The 21,233-nt window shown below is 42.6% G+C and overlaps 1 protein-coding gene across 1 annotated transcript in view; it reads left to right on the plus strand.

Annotated features, from left to right (window-relative positions):
• LOC149251342 (protein CutA 1, chloroplastic-like) overlaps positions 1-21,233 on the plus strand; it is a 245,977-nt gene that overhangs the window by 137,202 nt on the left and 87,542 nt on the right. The gene's annotated exons all lie outside the window — the stretch shown is intronic.

Genomic DNA, 21,233 nt, shown 5'->3' on the forward strand with positions numbered 1-21,233 from the left:
CTTGTGGAATTCATGGGATGATGGTATGATGAGATAAAAGAAGCAACACAAAGGATTGAAACTTTTTCAATCAAGGGAGCTCCTATAGGAAGTTTGGATGACCCAAAGGAAAAATGAGGTATGAATGCTTACATTCGATATTGTAGAGTCATGTCATATGGTTGCAGGTAACATGGATCAATGCTCTATCTGGAGAACATAATAAAAAAGAAGGATCTTCTCCATCGAAGGAATGCAGGAATGCATGGGTCACACATTCACTAGATGAAATCAACATTATATGTCCTCATATGTAATATGAGGTGGTTGAATACATGTGAAGAACTTTGATTGGAAGCTCCTGGGAATGAAATGCATGAAGAAAGGAAGGAAGAGATCATGGGATATGCAACCATGGAAGAAGGCAATCAACATCCAAAGACCAAGAAGATTTGACTACGATATCTCCATGAAAGATATGAGGACTCTGATGGAGTGTGGAAAAGAAAGAGACCCTTGACAATATATATCTTTGGGAGAATGCATGATGCTGATGCAAACTAGAAGATGTCATGATGAAAGACCATCACAAAGGTAATTTTGATTTAAGTGTTCATTTCTTATTTTTGAACAAATATCTGGATGGGCTTATGCAGGGCTGCTAAGGGAAGATCTATGGATATATTTCACCATCGATGCCCATGTAGTAGGATGAAAGATCCTTATGGAAAAATGGCATGAAGAAGGCAACATGGCATGAAGGAAGGCCAAATATGAATAGATGGATCACTTTCTGATGATGACATGACTGACTCATGGATGAAAGTGATGGATGGTCTATGCCCTACAAAGAAGTCCCAAAACATGAAGACTCCTGAATAACGAAAATAAGTTCATGACATCGTGAGGAGGAGTTCTTCAAGTAGCTGGTTGTCCCATCATCTCCACTTGAGGAGTTGCTGTAGGTCCCTAATTAAGAGGGAGCCTGAAAACAAGTTTCTTACTTGGAAGAAACTTGGAAGAAAAATTCCTAAGCCAAGAGGGAGCTTAGGTACATTCCTTCCATAGGAATGAGTACATTCTTTTATTGGAATAGATATGTCCTCCCTAATTAAGAGGGAGAGATAGACACATCATTCTTGTCTTCACTTGGGAATACATAATGGAGGATTGGGTAAACATCTGGCATCCGATGCTCTTTGAGGATGTGTTAGGGCATCTAAGATAAGAATAGTCATAGAGGACTGATATTCTTTGAGGACTGGGAATCCAAGATAAGAATAGTCCTGGTGGAACACACCTTGAGAACCCGGGTGGGGTATGTTCCGAGAGAGACAATGATGAGGGTGTCTATACATCATTGGTCTCGCCAACATTGTGCTCAGATCTCATGGAGAGATAGAGCTGTTAGTCAAATCCTTGCGATGTGACAATGTTGGTTGATATGATGCTATACATGTGGGTTACCATTCTAACTCTTCTTATGAGAAATTCTTCAGATTGAGAATGACCAAGTACCATTATGGATACCTCCCTAATTAAGAAGGAGTGTTGAAAAGTGCAATTAGGTTCGGTATTCATAATGACATTTGTAATTGTGATTTTATGTAATTGATGAAAAGAAGAAAAATAAAATTATTATTATAATGCTTGTCTCCTGGGTTTCATGAGCAAAGAATTTTATTTTTAGTGATGGCTCCCATTGTGAGCCTCTAGGATTTGTCATGTAGTCATAAAAGTCAAATTGAGTCTATGTCATGTATGAAGGACCCTTCTTCTGCATAATACATATTTATATAAGTCCTTAAATAAGTAAGAAAGCCCTCCAAGAACAAGCAAAATTATCTCATTCAAGTCGGCTTTAAGATGGAATAAAAGATCTTCACCAAAGGACATGTCGACTCACCCTCTCTCAAGTCGACTTATTATGAGGCTCCAACAACTATAAATAGGGCAACACGACCTCATTTCAGAGCAGGAATTTCGGTCAAGGTTTGAAGTTTGTAAGTGGTGCGAAGGTCATCAAAAGGGAGCTTTATAATCAATGAAAGGAAGGGAAAGAAGAGCGAAGTCCCTAACATTGTTTTGGGTCTGTTTTAAGGGATGAAATTATCCACACGTGCGAGGAATCTTTGCTGTCCAAAATGCAGAAAGGAGCCAAAGTATCACAGTCATATTTGAGGTCAAATCAAGGAGAAAGTCAAGGTGATCCCCAAGATGAGTTCAAGGAGAAGAAGTCTCCTTTTATACCAAAGGAAAAAAAGGGTATAAGTTGGTCCATCTTCATGAGCTAGGGTTTTTGATCTAGGACCGAAAGTGGCAGGTCTGTCCCTAGGAACCGATACTCAGAGATATAGTCGAGAAGGAGGAAGAATTGTGAAGTGTGTCTATCACCTTCATAGACGACTTGATTTATGTGTACATATGAAAGTATGCTTGGTCATTGGCTCATGTGATATATTGGTACTTGGCATATATATTAGACAATGCTGTCATATGATCATAATAGATATCTTGATTTTATAAAGAAGGATAGAAACCTTGATTTTGATATATGGTCAATACTTGTTATAAGTATGATGGCGGTAAGATTGATACTTAGGATCTTCTTTCTATCTTTTTGTTGATCTTGATAAGCTATCACTGCTATGATAATTTAACAATACAGTGAATTGGACAATGTAACAAATTGATGCCCTGACTTGATACTTTGATAAAAATTGTTTTGTATAATGTGATAAAGAAGTGAGGTTATGATCCTTGAAGTATGAAGATACACTTGTTAGCTGCCCTAACTATATGACAATAACCTTTGATGAATGTTTGATGACATGTTCATATGTGACAATGAAACAATTGATGGTGACTTATCATGACTATATATATATAAATATATATGTGAGAACCTGATATAGTTTGACTTTGTGATCTGAAAGTTTTGTTGAGACATGGGAGTAATATGAAATACATGTCTGGAGTAAAAATACTCAGCGTGAGACAAAAAACAATATATATATTTTATTAATGAATTAATGATGGATACAATTGTGGGAGGCCCTTGGCTTAAACACTGCCTTTGGTGCCTCTTGGTGAATGGGCATGATTGATGATGATTGAAGAGGCTTCCCAATTCAGAGGGAGAGAGCCTTGATGATATTCCAACACCTACTAATTTGCGATGGATGACTAGAAATCCCATAATTGCATAATGAAACAAGTTTTCTGGACATGAAGTGATAAACATATGATGTTATTGAAAGTATGCCTTTGATTATTGATTTTATGAGCTAACAGTTCTTTGCTGATAGGACTGGTTTACCCCATGTAGTATCAGGGTCCATCTCTCGTATAGAAGTGCTCTTATGGCATGCTGGATTATTGTTACTAAATTTATCTCGTAACAGCTAGATGGATCCTTGTATGCACTTTGAGTTAGACAAAGTCTGGTCATAGCTGGGATAAAGACATCTTCATGGATTGAGATGATGTTGCTATATGAGACAAGCTTAGGCATGTGGTTATTGCATCCTTGCGTGATAGGTATTCTTTTATATATTTTGCTTTGACATTCGATGTCCTATATGAATAAGAAAACAAAGAACCGTTGAGTCGGTACTAGATATGAGCACGTTGATATGTTGTAGTGATGCATCACCATAATTTTTAGAGAGCAGCTTGGATTGACATATGTGACCCTCCTAGGTAAGGGTCTGGTTTGATTGAGGACACTGACCTCTACTCTTCTGCCCTCCCTGAGCTCCCAGGGTGATGAATTGAGCCAAAGAGCTCCTGGGGTTGAGGGATCCTCTGGATAATAGGTGTGTGTGATCCCTACTCTTGTAGTACGTCAGGTATCTCCCCTATTGTCACTATAGGGTGTGTGTGATCCCTACTCTTGTAGTAGGTTAGTTATCTCCCCTGTTGTCACCATAGGGTGTGTGTAATCCTTGTCTCTCATGACAAGTCGGGTATCTCCTCCTATTAGGATTAGTAGAGTATACCCTAGTTGGCATCATACCCATAAGCCTGGCTTGTTGGAATTGTCCCTCCCCATTTGGCAAATGGATTCATGAGGCTTGGGGCGTGTGATCTTTACCTTTGGTAAGTCGGGTATCTCACCCAAGCTCAGATTATGATGCGTGTTCTACCAATGACTCTTGAGGGTCAAGTTGGGAAGATTAGCGAACAATAGGAGAGTTATGATCCTCTCCTCTTGGTGGGTAGTATCCTGCCTATTGTCTCGACAATAGGATAGATGTGATCCTCACCTTTCGGTGAGTTGTATCCTGCCTATTGTCTGCCGATAGAGGGTTGAGCTAGGCTCCCCTATGATGTTGAGGGTTGAAGTTGACTCCCCTATGTTCTGGGTTGAGCTGGGGTCCCTGATGTGGTTCCAGGTTGAGCATGGCTCCTTGATATTGTTCTAGATTGAGTTAAGATCTTCGATGTTGTTGTGGGTTGAGCTAGGCTCCCCTACGATGTCACATTCTTCTTCAGATTTGAGATTGTTCAACAGCTGGAGATGGACAAAAGTGAGCCGGGATGAAATATTACTTGATGACGATGTTGATTCTATTTCAAATGACCATACTAATTATTGAGTATAGGATGGAAGCCAAATGCTTCCCTATGATGATTCTTCTTCTTCTTCTATTAAATCGAGAGTGTTCAGTTGATGATCAAAGGAACTGAGTTATGTTGAGATTTGATGAGATGGATGTTTTGTTGATATAACTGAGATAGAAATCGTGAGTCTTCACTGAAATACAAGGTTTGAGGACTGATCTTCCCTTTCATTGATTGTGAATTCTTCTTCTATGAGATGAGGTGTAATGATGATGCAACCGCCCACCTTCTTATATTATGACATGTCATGCGAGATTGGATTGCTCTAAGAGGGAGCAGAGCAGAGCAAAGATGAGACTAGACTATCTATGCAGTTGGAAATTTCTTCCTAGCTGAGAGGGAGTGTTAAATTTGGTAACTAGGGAAAATTTCCCTAATAAAGAAATATTATTCGACAAAATCAATGCTAGTCAAAGAGGATTGGTCAAATGAATTATTTGGGTCAATCGAAATCTATATATATATATGGAAGGCAAATTCAAAATTAAATATTTGCCTCCAAATAAAGTTTAAGTTGGCTTCATTTTTAGATCCATGTCTCCACATCGAATTTATATATATAAAGGGATTTCGTATGTCTCATCGATACAGATCGAATTATATTCTGAAGTTCGGTCTTATGAGATATCTCTTCTCTGCGGTGGGAAAAGTTGCTTGACTCTTCTTCTTCAAGGATCGTATGTCTCCAAAAGGTCTTGGTTCTACTTCTATCTGATTCCACTGAGGTCCACTTATCTGGAGTTCAGATCAACGCTTTCACCAACAATAACTTTGGATTTCACATTCCCATGGATCTGTGGACTCTTTCATGATACAATTCTCTCGCTCTTGTGACATCACACCTATGGATAAACTCATTTTTAATGGCATATGGTATATGAGTAGTATGGCATAATCCTAAATCTTTTATCTCTCCATTACCATTTTTTGTGTTATGTTTATGGACTCTGCGGTTAATGGTCTTTGCGTTATGGTATCATATCGGTACCATTGATACATATCTATATATATATATATATATATATATATCTAGAAGTCTTATCACTATTGGTATATGTTAGCCTCAACACTATTGCATATGCTGATTTTGGCTCTGGTGTATATTAAGTGTCGCATGGCGTTCTTTCTATTCTCGCATCTCTAATGATGGTCTCGCTATTCAGTTTTGCATCTCTATAAATATGTAATAGTATCGTTTAATATGGATTCACTATTTCACAATGGCATGGACATTCGATCTTCTCATGGCTCATACGATAGTCATCGTGGTTCCATTGTCATCGCATCACATAATCTGTGGCATCGTTTTCATTATGGAGTATGGGTCTGTTGTAGCGGCTACAACCACCCTCCAAAATTTTGCCTATGCTTCGATTTTGGAGCCTTCCTTCTAAACCACAACAACTCATCTTGCACTGATCCAGGTACCCATGCTTCGACTGAGACTTATCCTTTTCATCTTGGCTTGTGTTTGCTCACTTAGTTGATTTTCTAACCCACAAGCCGATCTCCTGACTTGGTCCCTTAACAGTTCTGAGCTTGCCTCAAAAAACTGCGCAATTCTTGAGGGCAACTGGCCTTGTTGTTGGGAATTTCGTAGTCCTGATTGTCAGTGAGCCTTGAGCTTTGGAAATGTGCAGTTATGGAGGGGCAGCCCAACACTGAGCCCAAAAACTGCGGAGACCTCATTGTGCTCAGAAACTGCGCAATGAGCCGGAGAGTTGCCTTGTCCTTTTTAGAACTGCAATCTTTCTGGGCAATGCATGGCAGTTTTCTTGAAAAGGCAAAAAAGCAAAAAGGAAAAACTTACCCTAAAAATAGGGATCTATTTTTAGCATCTCAAAGGAGGCAACTGCACTTTTTAGTAACTGTTGCCAAGTGTTGCTTTTTCTTTGATTTTAGGCATGCGCGTCATAAACCCTAACTTGGCCAAATCTATTTAATTGACGTTGCTAGAGGTCATTTCCACACTCGAACTTGGAGCTCTAGCATTCCTGTGGATATCAAGGAGCCTTCCGTGTGATCATCGTTGCTTTTCTGGGTGAGTTTTGCTTTTCTCGTCTTTTGTTGCTTTTTCTGTTGCTTTTTCTTGTTTAGCTTGTGTGAGTGTTGTTTCACTAGTTTCTTTGCACGACTGCTGGTGTTTTAATTTGTTTTAGCTTGTAGAAGTGTTGTTTCAAGTTATAGATTGTCTTTCCCAAGTGTCACTTGAGTTTTCTTGTTTTTGCACCGACAGTCGCCTTTGCGGCGACTCTCTTCACATGCTTCAATTTCCTTCAGTTTAATCAATTGCTGCACTTGTTTCGCATGCATGAATCAACACTTAGTTAGATATGCACTCAGTTTCACCTCATCTTTCAAATTCTCTTGCTTTTCACACTCCCCTTGGGCAGATCTGGGTCTCCTTGCCTGGATCTCACACTGCACAGTTAGCTCTGTGCAATCTGGAGACTCAAGCCTCTGGCTTGGCTTCTGGAATTGCGCAGAGCCTAGCCTGGGATGGCTCTAAATGCGCAATGCGCAATTCCAGGAGCTAGTCTCCTAGCTTGGCCACTGAGATTGCGCAATGCATAGTCTCTCCCAAACCTTGGCCTGGACTGAATTGCACATTGCGCAGTTTTAGTCATTAGTTTTCCACACTGACTGCTGGGACTGCGCAGTGTGCAGTTACCATAGTCAGTCAGTCACCCCTGTTAGTCAAAACTGCACAATCCTTACCATCACGAGCCCAACTTGTTGCTTGAACTTGTCTTTAAGTTCTTTTGCTTTTAGTTGACATTTGCCTGCCATGAGTGTCTTCTCTGTCTAACAGGTACAACAATTTTTGAGCATCTCTCTAGCAGTCATAGTTAACATCTCATCCAAGAGAGCTGCATCAAAGGAAACCACCAAGAGCAGCACCGGGGAAGCAGTTGAGAAGATATCAGTGGATTTATTGGTATATGCGGATACTCAGTTGTTCATTGAGAAGGGAACAACACTGACATGGCAACAAATCAAAGACACATTTACAGAGGACTTCAAGGTAGACTTAGAAGATCGACGAGTTTATCATAGCATCTAGCGGTTAGGATTATACAAGGCTGCATGTAGGTATCCCGCCTTCTCGTGTGCGGACATCATCCGCTGGATTGTCTCACATATAGATGAAAAAACTATGACATTGAGAAGTGCCAACGGGAGAGAGCTTGCCACCTTCAGGGCTGGGAACTTTCAACAGATGTATCACTTGCCCGAACCTGTGAAGCACATGGACTCACTCTTCTATGACACCCATAGCTATGTGAACACGAGAGACATTGTCAACCGTTGGGTGAAAGAGCTGTCGAACTTTAAATAGACACCCACCCATGTTTACAAGACGAAGTCCCTCAGGAAGGCTTATTAGTTCTTGATAATCTTTGCCTGCAGAATATATTGCCAAGAGAGCACATAAACCTTTCCTGAAGGGTGGGTAGTCTTATTGGACGAGTTGGTAAATGATGGGAGGCCATTCAACTGGTTGGATCTGTTGGCTCATCAATTGAAGTCCCATGTAGCTAAGGTTAAGAATTTGCTCAAGAATGAGCAAGCAAGGTTTTACATGTCTACATACTTACTGGATGCAATCTGTGGCCAACAACAATTCCTTGGCATGAGCTAGACATGGACACCACAAGAGACTGCCGTGAACATCTATTGCAAGTTGCTTTCCGATTGCAACTATCGAGGAGTGATGGCAAGGCTAACTGACCACTTTATCATTCCATTATACAAGCTTATATTTGAGCAAGATCCACCTTGCATGCCTCAAGAAGCAATGGAGGCGATAGTAAACATTGCAGATTGGTATGCCTCACCGAGTGGCACCTTCATTAGAGTGTTTAGTGGAGAGAAGCCTCCGCATGTCCTACCTAGGTATGTCACCGAGAAACTGATCATGCAAGAAGTTTCATACCACCTCGCTATAGGGTTGTCAGTAGGACTACATAGAAAAACGAAAGCGCCATGCCCCGCTCTTCCTTTGCTGATCGGATTATACTAGATTAAGAGCTTGCAAGATGCAGATGCTGAGGCTAAGGACATAGTGGAATTCAAGTTCGGCACCAAGGATTTTAATCCGTATGATCCCCACGATATTTGCAAGGACCAATGTATGTGAGTTTACTTTCCATGGATCCACATGACATTTCATTCGCCAAAGGAAGATCCTTAGAGGTATTGTTGCAATGCCTTCAGACTCAATGAGCTGGTCAGTGTGGCAAAAGCTTGGAATGCTGCTCTACAGATAGCAGCGACTTCGGAAGCAACAACAATAACAACAGAAGGCAACAATCTAGTGCAGGAAAAGGGGAAGAGGTATATTGCTGAGAATCCAGAGGGAGAGCAAAGCGGCAAAATGAAGGCAGATCCTATCCTCGAGAAGACAACTTTGGCAGCGGAAGCAAAGAGGGAGCAACTGTCATGTCCCTTCCCAAATTATTTTGGAACAATATTAATTTCTACATTTTGGGGCAAATTTTGGAGTTGATGGGGGCCCATTCGATTTTATTAGGAAGCTAGACTTAGTAGAATTTAATTTGATGTGGTTATGTATATGTGGGGGCCACCCATACTAGGGGAATACACATTCCCTAGTTCGATTTGCATTGAGGGGAAATCGATGGTTGTGGGGGACCCAGGATGGAGGGAAAATGGAGGGAAAAGTGATCCACGAAATCTATATAAGGAAGGCAACTCTTCTCATTTGGATATCTTATATTTTGACGTATTGAACTCAATCTTAGTTGCTTGAGCTGCTTAGCCGGGCTACTGTGCTGTTTAGCACACGAATGTCTTCGAGCGGAGATCTCAACCCTTGCTTCGGTCGACTTCGAGTGCCAGCCCTAGGAGGGAGTTCTTCTTCATCTTAGTTCGTAGCAGTAGCAAGGGGACGAGTTAAAACAACTGTAAGTCGGGTACTAGTAGTAGGGGGAGTAATAGCATCATATGACAACATCATCTCCTCCATGGCTACGCTGTCATTGGAGTGAGACTCTTTGGGGTAGCACCATCTAGGGGAGTTTGGATTTGGGAGGCTGGGAGATTGTTTGGAGGGCCATTTGAGGAGGATTGCTAGAGTTGGGAGAGAAGAGATTGACAGGATCAGTCACAGCAATCAAATTCGAAATTAGAGGAGGGCCAAGCTGTGAAGGGTCAATTTTTGAAGGCTGGAGCCAATGGAAACTCTTTCTGGGTTTTTCTAGGTTTTGGGCAAGGATCACACTCCTGATTTTATAGAAATTTTTGCGTAGATCTAAGGGGTCAAATAGGGGTCCCAACTCAGCCAACAACTAGAGGAGCTAACAGGAATTTGGGCCAAAATTTCAAGGTCAACATTTGGCCAATTCTTTCATGGGTTTTCTGGGTTTAGGCCAAGGAGCAAGGAGCTAAAATGTCATAATTTTCTGAGCACAGGAAACAGTGATTCCAACCCTTCGAAGTCAGTAGAGAGAGCAGTTTTTTGGGGTAGCGTAGTGCAGATTGGTGTAGCAGTTGGACAACCTTCAGTTCAGCCATTTTCTCACCTGGGTTTGGTCATGCTTGTCCATTGAGACAAGCCCAAGTGCACCATCTTGTCATCCATTATATTTAGCCTTCAGAAAATTAATAAAATGGCTCAACAGTTCCATATTTGTAGCTTTTCTGTTAATGTTTAATGTGTATTTCATTTTTATAATTTGCTGCACAGATTATTTGCTTTATATCACTTGTATTCCTAATTAGGATCATTATAGTGGTATCAGAGCATGATCTTGGCCTAACTGTGGGAAACTATCCAGAGGATCATGGAAGCTTTGGGTATGAGTGCATAGTGACGGGTGAAACCGAAGACAAACCCATGGCTCGAGGGAAATCTAGTATGCAGAAATTCTGGGGTAGAACTCATTGGGACAATGAGTGGTTGGCCCAGTTGAGGAGGGTGACAGACCAAAGCCATCCTCACCATTGCAACGAAGATGTTATAGGTGAGCAGGTCGTGGGGGTGCATCCATCTACATCTTGTGGGGAAAGTCCACCAGATCAGGGCACTAGATCTCCTGAAAAGGAGCAGGCAGGAAAGAGGCAGTTAGAGGGTGAGAGCAGGAGGCGCTTTTGCTGGTGGAGACCTGGCTTTAGATATCAGGAGCTTGAGGAGGAGGTTGAGCATAATGTTGACAGCCCATAGGATGGTGAGGAGCACATCGATATACCCAGTGTGGCACATGAGTCACCTTTATTAGAGACATCTTTGATAGCCTCAGTTGACAACTTGGTGGAGAAGATAGAGCCTACACACATAGAGGCATCTATTGAGGAGGAGCCACCCATGGACGAGATGCCAATAGTTTCTCAAGTATCTGGAGTTGTGATCGAGTTTAAGGGCGATAGATGCCCATGACAGTTCCACTAGTTTCAGGCTGACCTTCTAGCATTAAAAAGGAAGGTTGCATTAGTGCGTGAGGCTATTTTGTAGCAGAACGAGGAGCTAGAGGGCATGAGAGCGGTTTGTGCCGAGTCCACGACCAAATTGACTCATGTTGGGGAGCGGTTGGATTCCCTACTGGTGCAGCTAGAGTGCACGTTGGAGCGTGAGAGCAACCCTCTTCAGGCATACATAGACGGGGCTGGCAGCACTGTTAGGTTACCTTGGCCCATTGGACAGAGGGAGACAGAGCTACCTAGTCAGATTGTATGTATTGACCAGGATAGCGAGATGAGACGACTTGAGTTGCACAGGGTGCAACACCCACATGTTGGGGTTGTTTTATGTGTGGGAGTTCATGCATTCAATCCCTCTCTTGGGGTTGGGTGGTGAGAGATTCTGAGTTGGTACCCGGTGGAGTGGGCTATGGAGATGGTAGTGGACCCAGGTGGAGCTCAGCAGGAGTTTCCAGGCACTGGGATGCTAGAAGCCCCGATTGGCATTGGGATCTGGGAGGGACTACCTATCATCTCCCAAGTATGTCGATTGACTACAATCTGGATGGTACGATTGACCTAGCAGTTGAGCGTGCACATTCGCTAGGGGAGCCCCAGTCAGCACCAGTGGCCAACCAGTTTATGGACAGACTCTTTGGTTGTCTTGGTATGGCATTTGTACATAGTATCGCTGGGTGATCAACATACTCTGGAAGAAGTTTGTCGGGGGAGGTGGCATTGGAAAACCACTAGACGGTGCATTGTATGGAGCTGGGGATTCTTTGCATTTGTGTGGGACATGGAGGAGCAAAGCAGTGGCGGCATCGCTGCTGACACTTGGGGAGATTCACTTCTTGGGTCCCTTAGGGAGGACTTGGATGGGAGGTCCCCTCATCGGAGAGCTTGGTGATGCGACAATGGAGGTGATGATACGGGTTGGATGTGGGCTGATGCATATGGACACAACTTTAGGCCATCTCATTCAGGGATGGGTAGGAGCATCTAGCATGGAGCAGTGGCTTACTGATGGACATGGAGACGCATGGGGGTGTGTTGTAGTATGTTGGACTGTGCTGTGGAGTGGGAGTGCTTCACATCGCATTGAGGACGTGCAAGGAGTGACAGGTACAGTGGCACAGGCGGGACACAGGACGGTACAGGATGGCATAATCGTAGCCGAGGGTATCCAATGGTTTACAGGGGTAGGCCGTAGTGTACAATGGCATGTCCAAGAGTACTAGGATGATCGGTGGTATGCAACGGTGTATCAGTATGGTGTTGCACACTGGGGTCTTGGAGTGTTGCCTCCAGGGAGACTCATGGACGGAGACATCGGGCATACCTTTGGGTGTAGTTCACCCAGGATCAACGGGAACACAGATGAGCAATACTTGATGGTACCCGTGGGGACTCACACGCCTAACCCTCTTCTACATCCCTCACGAGCACAGTCAATTTTGCTGTTGTACCTTGGCAATTTAGGCATGAGCAGCGGGGGACGAGGAGCTCACTCGAGATATTTGGATGACCCTCAACGCACTAGGGGAGAGACTTCTCAACAGTGGCATTGGGTTGATGCATCAGTTGGTTGCCACAGGTTGGGGGATGAGGTGATCATTAGCAGTGGTGGTATATCGTTCATCACCAAGTCAACGTATGGGGAGCTAATCATAAGGGAGACACATGTCACTCTTTTCCCAAGGCATGTCGAGACCATTCATTAGCAAAGGATACCAAGTACGACTGAGGGAGTTTCCCAGTATGTGTCCAGGCTCCAGATATTATATTGGCACATTATCGAGAGGGCGGATGGCAGACCCAAGGGAGATGGTTGGAAGGGACAAGATGGATCCGCATATACTGAGTCGATTGCCGTATCAGATACCCATCTATTGGTTGCATTTAGGGGGTATCTATTGGGCAATCGTGGTTTCCAGTGGTCATCAGTACTACACAGTGGCAGGCTGAGGCCAATTTAGCATGCCTCACTTTAGTTCATGATGTATGGAGCCTATATATGGGTGGCATGCAGGGACTAGAGATGAGGGCCAGAGGGATTCCATTGGTTGACAGGGCTATGCCACAACAGGTATGGCTATGGGATGCAGGGATTCAGTTGATCGATAGATCACTTGTGATGAGCGGAGTCGTGGCAGAGAGTGATATAGTTCGCTCTTGGGATGACACATTGGGGTTCATAAAGGGTTTCATCATATGGGGAGGCAGACATTCTCTGTTGCTGCACTGGTTCAGAGTTAGATTTGGATGGGTAGGCCTCGACACCATGGAGATGCCCAGGCAGGATGTGTCTCGCCTCTTTCAGTATTCCACCGAGTTCCAGGAGAGGAGGATACTGACTGCACACGATGGGAAGTATGACATAGTTAGAGCGACGCAGCGTCAGCATGGTGGAACCACTTTGGGACTAGCAGGGAACTGGGACATCACAGTTCTTCACAGCTCAATAACCTTTAGGGATGCGTCGGCTACTGTAGGGGGAGATCATACAGATCTTCCATTGGGCTTTAGAGAGTCACCGATGGAGCAAGGGACTTCTGGTACTTGCACCAGGCAGGATAGTGAGTGGAGTGAGGGGAGCTTCATGTTGGATTGGATGGCTTGGGATCCTGGTATTGAAGGATTCTTTCATATCAGGATAGTGTTGAGCTCAGGGATGATTCAGTGGCACATCTGGGACCCTGGCACATGTTGCAGTGACAGTGGGGAGCAGTAGTTAGAGAGGATGGTCGTTCAGGCATTTCTTGAGGACAAGCGATTTGTGGTGCATTGGAGGAGCTTGTTGCTTGAGAATGCTACTTGGGAGGGCGAGCACATACTTGAGCATCCAACACTGAAGTTGCTTGGGGACAAGCAACATTTGGGAGGGGAGGACTGTCATGTCCCTTACCAAATTATTTTGGAACAATATTAATTTCTACATTTTGGGGCTAATTTTGGAGTTGATGGGGGCCAACTCGATTTTATTAGGAAGCTAGACTTAGTAGAATTTAATTTGATGTGGTTAAGTATACTTGGGGCACACCCATACTAGGGGAATACGCATACCCTAGTTCGATTTGCATTGAGGGGAAATCAATGGTTATGTGGGGGACCGACGATGGAGGGAAAATGGAGGGAAAAGTGCTCCACGAAATCTATATAAGGAAGGCAACTCTCCTCATTTGGATATCTAATATTTTGACATATTGAACTCAATCTTAGTTGCTCGAGTTGCTTAGCCGGGTTACTGTGTTGTTTAGCACACGAGTGTCTCCAAGGGAAGATCTGAACCCTTGCTTCAGTAGACTTTGAGTGCTAGCCCTAGGAGGGAGTTCTTCTTCATCTCAGTTCGTAGTAGCAGCAGGGGGACGAGTTACAATAGCTGTAAGTCGAGTACTAGTAGCAAGGGGAGTAACAACATCATAGGAGAACATCATCTCCTCCATGACTGCGCAGTCATTGGAGTGAGACTCTTTGCGGTAGTTTGGAGCCGTGAGGTTGGGAGATCATTTGGAGGTCCATTTGGGGAGGATTACTAGAGGTGGGAGAGAAGAGATTGATAGGATCAGTCACAGCAATAAAATTCAAAATTAGAGGAGGGCCAAGCTGTGAAGGGTCAATTTTTGAAGTTTGGGACCAAGGGAAACCCTTTCTGGGTTCTTTTGGGTTTTGGGCAAGGATCACACTCCTAATTTTATAGAATTTTCTAGGCAGATCTAAGGGGTCAAACAGGGGTCCCAACTCAACTAGCAGCTAGAGGAGCTAAGGCGAATTTGGGCCAAATTTTGAGGTCAACATTTGGCCAATTCCTTCGTGGGTTTTGTCCGGTTTAGGCCAAGGTGCAAGGAGCTAAAATCTCATAATTTTCTGAGCACAGGAAGCAGTGATCAGCCCTTCGAATTCAGCAGAGAGAGCAATTTTCTGGGGTAGCGCAGTGCAGATTAGTGTAGTAGTTGGACAACCTTCAGTTCAACCATTTTCTCAGTTGGGTTTGGTCATGCTTGTCCATTGAGACAAGCCCAGGTGCACCATCTTGTCATCTATTGTATTTGGCCTTCAGAAAATTAATAAAATGGCTCAACAGTTCCATATTTGCATCTTTTCTGTGAATGTTTAATGTGTATTTCGTTTTTATAATTTGCTGCACAGATTATTTGCTTTATATCACTTGTATTCCTATTTAGGATTATTACATCAACGGATGAAGAGAGCAGAGCGGAGGAAGAGAGAAAAACAAAGGTTGCAAGAAGCAGAACTGAAGTTGCAGGAGACAGAGAAGAAGTTGAAGGAAGAACAGGAGTTGAGGAGGAGAGAAAGAGAAGAGAAGCAAAAGCAGGAAGAAGAACAAAGGCAAGGCACAATGATAGAGGAAACAATGTCGATACTGGTTGGTGAGCCAGAACATCTAGCAACTGAGGAAGAGGGTGAAGAAATGCAGGATCAGGAGCTTGCTCAGCAGATTGAGCAATTGATTGAAGTGACAGACATGGAGTTGGAACAGGAGTCACAACGTGAAGACACTGACCTGATGCCGAAAGCACCACAGGTCATCTCTCAGTCTCCACCACCTCCAGTATCAGAACCAGCCTTGAGCGAGCAAGGAGATGTTGTTCTCCTTGATGATGATCCGGTCATGGATGTGTACAATCTATAATTTGACGAGTTCCAGAAGAGGATTGTACAGGCGTAGAGGAACCACTTTCCGGATGATCACGCATCACCTGCATTCATCAAGGAAAAGGTGATAGTGTTGCACACCAGGAAATATCCAATTGCCATTGCCTAAGCTAGCTTGGCCTATGTAGGAGCAACAAGCTCAAATCTTTAGTACCTAACGACCAAGAAAAAGCAACTGGCAAAGAACTTGCAGGCTGCCAGGCAAGAGGTAGAAAAACTCTGAGCATCAACGCAAAATGCAGTTTCTGCATTGGGGGAGATGAGGACAACGATACTTGCTGAAATATCAACACTTGGTGATACCATGTGGAAGCTCTCTGATGGATTTGTCACCGTGCATAAAGCAGTTGTCCGTTTTCACAACCTACAACAGCGGAGCGAAGAGTTTGTTCAAACTCTCAAGAACATACATGCTGCCATCGCCCATGTACAAGAGTGGACAATGCGATACAAAGGGGCCTCGCTCGACTTAGCGAATAAGATGAAGCCACAAGCAGAGATGGAGAAAGCGAAGGTGTGAATGTTGATTAAGAACAACGAGCAACTCGCCTCATTCATCGACGACACACATGCCTCATATGTAAGGTTGTATAATAGCTTGGATGTCTTGGTGAGAAAACATAGAAGTATGGCTTGGCATCGTTTGTAGAACAATATGGCATTGCATTTGTATATGTTGATATGGAATCTTATGGTAAGCAATATTGGTATTGTATGCGTATAGGTTTGGGCATATTAATTTGGCATCACAAAGCAACATTGAATATTAAAATGACAACATCTTATTGGCATTAACATTTTATGGATATATGTAGAACCCTTGTCACCTACAACCCTGATGTGAAACCCTAATATTAGGTTTTGCTGGTATCTGTTTTGTGATAGAAACTCTCTCAGTCCTCTTGGTTTCATGTTGATTTGTTCTATAGATGTGATTTGAATCTCAGCCGAACTATTGATGAAATCTAATAGAAGAAAAAGAATTTGAATTATGGGTTTTCCCCCTTGTGGGGTTTTGCCCTTGTGGGGTTTTGCAAGCCTTGAACTTTTTTACACTTTCATCAGCTCCATGCTTGATTTTGTAGAGCGACTTAGAGGTGACAATCGATTTGTCCTGGGGTCTAGGAACCACATCCCAGACATCATTCTTCATAATTGACTCATATTCTTCATACATAGCATCCTTCCATACTTGTTGCTTCACGACTTCTTCGAATGATGAAGGCCCATTTTGAATGATAGTGCTTATGACAGTCAAGTATCCTTGATCCCTGTTCGACTTCTTGATTTCATAGAAAGTCCCCTTTGGTGCAATATGTCTCTCGGCATCTTCGAGAGTCTCCCTAAGCCAAGAGGGTCTCCTCTTGGAGGACGAGGGCTCTTAAGGAGGAGGATCAATAGGATCCATAGGTTCATCAATATCCGACATTGTTTCAACTTCTTTTGCACCTTGTTTTCCAGTGTCAGCTTCTTTGTCCTTCCTTGGGATAGGAAGGTTGTTGATCTTGCTTAGGGCTATATCTTCGTCGATGGTGACATCATGATGTATCTCAACTTCCCTTTGACTAGCCACATAAATTCTATAACACTTAGAATTTTCACTATAGCCCACAAAGATTCCTTTCTTCCCTGATGCACCCAATTTGCTTCTTTTCTCTTTTGGCACACGAAAATATACGGGACTTTAAAAAATTCTAAAATGAGAGACATCAAGTTTCTTACCAGTGAATACTTCTTCGGGAGTCTTGGAGTCCAATGCTTGATGAGGGCATCGGTTTTGAACATACACGACGGTATTTACAGCTTCAGCCCATAGGAACTTCGGAAGCCCTTGATCATGAAGCACGGCACAAACAACTTCTATAATGGTATGATTCTTCCTTTCAGAGACACCATTATGCTCGGGAGTATATGGTGTAGTAGTCTCCCTCTTAATGCCAACTTCTCTGCAATAATCATGGAATTCATTTGATTTGTACTCCGTCCCATTATCAGTCTTCAATATCTTTATTTTCTTCTTGGATTGGTTTTCGATCAAGGCTTTGAAGTGTCGGAACCAGGTGAACACTTCATCCTTATTTTTCAAGAAGTAGATCCAGGGCTTGCGAGAATAATCATTCGTAAAGGTGAGATAATATAAGTATCCTCCCAAAGAGTTTACGGGCATCATACCAGATATGTCGGAGTGGATCAATTGTAATATATCTGTGGACTTGCTATTACTTGAGGGGAATGGTCCCCTTGTAAGTTTGCCTTTGGCACATCCCGGACATACACCTTCATGCTCTACGTTGAACTCGGGCGTACCTGTCACCATTTGTCTCACATCAGGTAGAGCCTGATAATGAAGATGGGCAAACCTCTGGTGCCATAGTTCAAATTGTAGAGATGTGTCGCAAGACATGGCTCCCAATGAGCTTCCTCCAACTTGATATGAAGTGTCAACCCTGAACCCAAGAGTAAAAGCATCTTTAAAATTTCTTTTCCAAACGCGTACCTTTCCATCGATGAATGCCACCTTGTATCCTTTGTCTTCCATTGCCGAAATGGACACAAGGTTCTTCTTGAGATCAGGTACATATAGTACTTCTTGTAAATGAATAGTGTTACCTTGATTCAATTGAAGGCTAAGTCACATGACATGAGGACACGAGACACGGAGGACACGTAAATACGAGTATTCAATACGAAACGCGACGACCTGGAAACAAGACACGGGGGACACGTTTTATATATATTTAATAAAAATATATATTATATATATATATATACCGAAATATAGTTTTTTATCCATATTAAATTGCAGGTTGCAGCTTATCTAATCAAATTAAAATATAATTACTTCTCTCTCACTAATTACAAGATTATATAATCTCTTGCTTCAACAACTAATGACAAATTCTGGTATACAAAAATAGATTTGTCTTGAACTTGAAGGGTTGAAGATAGTAAGCACGTTGCTTTGATTGTTAGATTTTCTATTTCAAGATGAAGTGCGTTATGTGTTATTTACGGAAATCACAGGAATAGTCAGTTGATAAAGCTTTCTATAGATAAAGTATATTAGGGAATGAAGTGCTATAGAGATGGCTCTAGGCATTATTGAACAACAATAATAATCTAATTGTAAATTGTCTTTAATTCCCATAATTGCTAGCACCAAAAGTCTACTTTACAACACGGAATATAGAGCGAAAAAACAAGCTCAGTTTTCCTGGAGAGCACCAAACTGAAGACAGATTCATGCTTGTTATTCCAATTAACTATGGCTTAAACATTTCTCAACATCTAAGCCAAATTGATACCCCGACAAGGTTCACGCTGTAGAAATTCCTATCCCTCGAAGGCCAAGTTCATAGAATCTAAATTCCCACGTACATACGTCAAGTTTACAAAATAGTCTTTAGCCTCTATATGCCAGGTTCTAAGAGTTAAGGCATCCCAATACCTAGGCCAGGTTCATGTCAATTCCCATGACCTCACACCTTGTTATAAAAGAAATTTTCCAGATAGCATACACTAATTATAAGAGTCAGATTGAAAAGTACCCATGCCTGATTAATAAAGTAGGGTTTGACAGTATCTATGCCAGGTTCGGACTCAGTAATAAATTTAGCTTTACTCTGAATGCTTTGAATTGCTACAGCAAAAGGTGCCTCATGATGTCACGAGTATGCTTTAGAAATTTAAAAGTTGTGAATTGGCAGGAAGGAGTGCCATTGCATGCTGTTTCTCACAGCTGATAACGATTTTAATATACCATTCGTTTGACAAAAATAAAGAAATGCACAGATAAAACATGGGTTCCGGTTTAGGGGTTCCCGCTTGCTGGTTTACGTGCCAGTCTTGAACGCTAGGGCAACGTTTTCTACCAACCAACCTGTCGAAATACGTTAGGGCAACGTTTTCTACCAACCAAATACACGTTTTCTAAATTCAGGACACGATAGAAAACGAAGAATACGTATTCAATTTTTCAGGACACGTTGAAAATCGTATTCGACACGTATTAGGGCCGTTTTCGTGTCCAATACGTAAAATACGGGACACAGGACCCTGGGGGACGTGTCCTGTGACTTAGATTGAAGGGTAACATTCCCTACTCCCTTCACGGGATAGGTGGCATCGTCTCCACGGATAATCTCCAAGTTTGTCTCCTTCTCTATCAGATGAGACAGAGCTTCTTTGTATCCGGTGAAGTGCTTTGAGACACCACTATCAATTAGCCAATTCCCCAAAGTGTTCGGTGGAGAGGTAGTGGAGAGGGCCAATATGAGATAGTCCTCCTTTTGCTTTTTGTTAACAACATTTGATTCTTCGTATCGGGAGTTCCTTGCTTTCTTGGAGGGTCGACCATTTCCTTGATGTCCCACATTCCTTTTTCCCTTGCCATAGGACCTGCCATTCCTTTGATTGTTGTTGTTGAAGTTGCCCCTGGAATGATTGTGATCATCATCATGCGATGTGTCCCTTCTATTTGGACACTCCCTTGCATAGTGGCCAAATTTTTTGCAAACAAAGCACCTGCCCTTCCTTCCTCCCTTAGATCTAGGCTTTCCATTGAAATGACCTTTAGACCCTGCATTATTTCTCCTTTTGGCATGAGCAGAGAATGCAGTGGGGTTGCTTCTATTAGAAGGCATTTCTTGCTCCACCATTCTTGTTTCTTCTTGAATGCATCTTGACATCAATTCTTCAAACCTTGGAATTCGATCATTATTGAGAATAGTGGTTCTAAATATATACCACTCGGGTGGGAGTCCTCCAAGGGTAGTGATAGTAAGTTCCCTGTCAGGAATGATCTCTCCAATCAAAAGTAGATCATTCTTGATCTCAGTGATCCTTAAGAAGTAGGATTGAATATCCTCGTCCTTGCCCTTCTTAATATCCTTCAACTTATTTTTGAGAAATAAAATTTGATTAACATCACTAACCTTGAACATGCTGATCAACCTGTCGTAGATCTCCTTGGAGGTCTTCAATTCGGAGATGTAGGCCACCAGACACTTGTCAATGGAATCTCTGATAATCTTCTTTGCTTTGACTTTAGCCCTATTGTACTTGGTCTTCGTAGCAGCCGGTGCATTTGAAGGAGGCTTAGGGATTTTACCCTTCACATAATCCAACACTTCTTGTTCTTCCAAGGTCAAATCAAGGGACATCTTCTATCAATGGTAGTTAGACTTTTTACGGAGCTTGTCTTCAGCTGGGAAGTGGGATGAGGAACCCATTCAACCTTTTGTCCTTGTCCAACTATCTTTGGTGATTGCTCTTTCACTCTTGCTTGGGCTTTGTCTTCACCTCAACGCCGATACCATGCTAATTTTATGCAATAATGGTATGTTCTATGCTTAAGAGCAATTTTACTTCAATTTCTTTATTAGCCCAATATCAATATCTAGTTTAGCAATCACATCAACATGATAGTAAAATGTAGATAGAACATAAACATAAATAGTAGAAGACAAGCCAAGACAAGACAAGAGGACACAAGATGTGGCACCAACTAGGGACAGACCCCAATGTGGGGA

This window comes from Pinus tabuliformis, chromosome 7 (assembly GCF_031772625.1).
Source record: "Pinus tabuliformis cultivar Carrire ecotype Pingquan chromosome 7, CPIR1, whole genome shotgun sequence".
Taxonomy (NCBI): Eukaryota; Viridiplantae; Streptophyta; class Pinopsida; order Pinales; family Pinaceae; genus Pinus; species Pinus tabuliformis.